Genomic DNA, 3,323 nt, shown 5'->3' with positions numbered 1-3,323 from the left:
GCCCGACCCCTATCTCTCGCCCTGTCTTTCTGTCTCCCCCTCTCTCCCTCTCTCCCTCTCTCACCCTCTCTCACCCTCTTGCCCTCTCTCCCTCTCTCGCCCATTCTCCGTCTCTCGCCCACTCTCCCTCTCTCACCCTCATTTCCGCTCTCCCCCTCTCTCCCTCTCTCACCCTCTCTCCCCCTCTCAGCCTCTCTCCCTCTCTCCCTCTCTCTCCCACTCTCCCTCTTTTGCCCTCTATCACGCTCTCTCCCTCTCTGGCCTACTCCCACTCACTCGCTCTCACTCTCTCTCTCTCTCTCTCCCAACCCCTTTCACTGGCCCTCTCTCCCTCTCTCACCCACTCTCCCTCTCTCCCCCTCTACCTCTCTCACCCTCTGTCGACCTCTTGAATTCTCTCCCTGTCTCGCCCACGCCCCATCTCTCGCCCTCTATTCCTCTCTCATCCACTTGCAGTCACTCTCCCTAGCACACACTCACTCCCTCTCTCTCTCGTCCTCCTGCACTCTCTCCCTCCCCCGCCCTCTCTCCCTCTCTCTCTCTCATCCTCTCTCGCCCTCTCTCGCCCTTTCTCCCTCTCTCACCCTCTCTCCCTCTCTCGCACTCTCTCTCTCTCTTGCCCTCTCGCCCTCTCTCACACCCTCTACCTCTTTCACCCTCTCTCCCACTTTCGACCTCTCTCCCTCTCTCTCCCTCTCTCACCCTCTCTCCATCTCTCGCCCTCTCTCTCCCTCTCTCCCTCTCTCTCCCTCTCTCCCTCTCTCACTCTCTCTCGCCAACTCTCCATCTCTCCCTCATTCACCCTCTCGCCCTCTCTCACACTCTCTGCCTCTTTCACCCTCTCTCCCACTTTCGCCCTCTCTCCCTCTCTTTCCCTCTCTCGCACTCTCTTGCCCTCTCTCCCTCTCTCGCCCAATCTCCCTCTCTCGCCCTCACTCCCTCTTTCGTACTCTCTCCCTCTCAAGCACACTCTCCCTCTCTCCCTCTCTCGCTCTCTCTTGCCCTCTCTCCCCCTCTCACCCTCTCTCACTCTCTCGCCCTCTCTCCCTCTTTCGTACTCTCTCCCTCTCAAGCACACTCTCCCTCTCTCGCTCTCTTGCCCTCTCTCCCTCTCTCCCCCATTCTCCGTCTCTCACCCTCTCTCCCTCTCTTGCCCTCTTTTCCACTCTCCCCCTTTCTCCCTCTCTTGCCCATTCTCCCTCTCTCCCGCTCTCTCCCTCTCTCCCTCTTTTGCCCTCTCTCCCTCTATCACCCTCCCTCTCTGGCCTACCCCCACTCACTCGCTCTCACTCTCTCCCTGTCTCGCCCGACCCCTATCTCTCGCCCTGTCTTCCTGTCTCGCCCTCTCTCCCTCTCTCCCTCTCTCACCTTCTCTCACCCTCCTGCCCTCTCTCCCTCTCTCGCCCATTCTCCGTCTCTCGCCCTCTCTCCCTCTCTCACCCTCTCTCCCCCTCTCAGCCTCTCTCCCTCTCTCCCTCTTCTGCCCTCTCTCCCTCTATCACCCTCTCTCCCTCTCTGGCATACCCCCACTCATTCGCTCTCAATCTCTCTCTCTCCCAACCCCTTTCACTCGCCCTCTCTCCCTCTCTCACCTTCTCTCCCTCTCACCCCCTCTACCTCTCTCACCCTCTCTCGACCACTTGTATTCTCTCCCTGTCTCGCCCACGCCCTTTCTGTCACCCTCTATTCCTCTCTCATCCAATGGCACTCACTCTACCTCTCTCACACTCACTCCCTCTCTCTCTCGTCCCCTCGCACTCTCTCCCTCTCTCGCCCTTTCTCCCTCTCTCACCCTCTCTCCCTCTCTCGCACTCTCTCCCTCTCTTGCCCTCTAACCCTCTCTCACACTCTATGCCTCTTTCGCCCTCTCGCCCTCTCGCCCTCTCTCACACTCTCTACCTCTTTCACCCGCTCTCCCACTTTCGCCCTCTCTCCCGCTCTCTCCCTCTCTCACCCTCTCTCCATCTCTCGCCCTCTCTCGCCCTCTCTCCCTCTTTTGCCCTCTCTCCCTCACTCGCCCGCACTCTCTCTTTCGTACTCTCTCCTTCCCTCGCCCATTCTCCCTCTCTCGCTCTCTCTCCCTCTCTTGCCCTCTCTCCCTCTCTCCCCCACTCCTCCCACTCGCCCTCTCTCCCTCCTTCGCCCTCTCTCCCTCTCTAGCCCTCTCTCGCCCTTTCTCCCACTCTCACCCTCTCTCCCTCTCTCGCACTCTCTCCCTCCGTTGCCCTCTAACCCTCTCTCACACTCTATGCCTCTTTTGCCCTCTCGCCCTCTCGCACACTCTCTACCTCTTTCACCCTCTCTCCCACTTTCATAGAACATAGAACATAGAACAATACAGCGCAGTACAGGCCCTTTGGCCCTCGATGTTGCGCCGATCCAAGCCCACCTAACCTATACTAACCCACTATCCTCCATATACCTATCCAATGCCCGCTTAAATGCCCATAAAGAGTGAGAGTCCACCACTGCTGCAGGCAGGGCATTCCATGAACTTACGACTCGCCGAGTGAAGAACCTACCCCTAACATCAGTCCTATATCTACCCCCCCCCCCCCTTAATTTAAAGCTATGCCCCCTTGTAATACCCGACTCCATACGCGGGAAAAGGTTCACACTGTCAACCCTATCTAACCCCCTAATCATCTTGTACACCTCAATCAAGTCACCCCTAAACCTTCTTTTCTCTAATGAAAACAGCCCCAAGTGTCTCAGTCTATCCTCATACGATCTTCCTTCCATACCAGGCAACATCCTGGTAAACCTCCTCTGCACCCGTTCCAGTGCCTCCACATCCTTCCTATAGTATGGCGACCAAAACTGCACACAATATTCCAGATGCGGCCGCACCAGAGTTTTATACAACTGCATCATGACCTCAGGACTCCGGAACTCAATTCCTCTACCAATAAAAGCCAGTACGCCATATGCCTTCCTCACCGCACTATTTACCTGGGTGGCAACTTTCAGAGATCTGTGTACATGGACACCAAGATCCCTCTGCTCATCCACACTACCAAGTATCCGACCATTAGCCCAGTACCCCATCTTTTTGTTATTCTTCCCAAAGTGAATCACCTCACATTTAGCTACATTGAATTCCATTTGCCACCTTTCTGCCCAGCTCTGCAGCTTCTCTATATCCTGCTGTAACCTGCCACATCCTTCCTCACTGTCAACAACTCCTCCGACTTTCGTATCATCCGCAAACTTGCTCACCCAACCTTCTAACCCCTCTTCCAGGTCATTTACAAAAATGACAAACAGCAATGGTCCCAAAACAGATCCTTGCGGAACACCGCTAGTGACGGCACTCCATGAAG

This window comes from Chiloscyllium plagiosum, unplaced genomic scaffold (genome assembly GCF_037043375.1).
Source record: "Chiloscyllium plagiosum isolate Xiang-an unplaced genomic scaffold, Cpla_swu_hap1 HiC_scaffold_38, whole genome shotgun sequence".
Classification (NCBI taxonomy): domain Eukaryota; kingdom Metazoa; phylum Chordata; class Chondrichthyes; order Orectolobiformes; family Hemiscylliidae; genus Chiloscyllium; species Chiloscyllium plagiosum.
The sequence above is the reverse complement of the archived record's forward strand: the minus strand, read 5'-3'. Positions refer to the sequence as shown.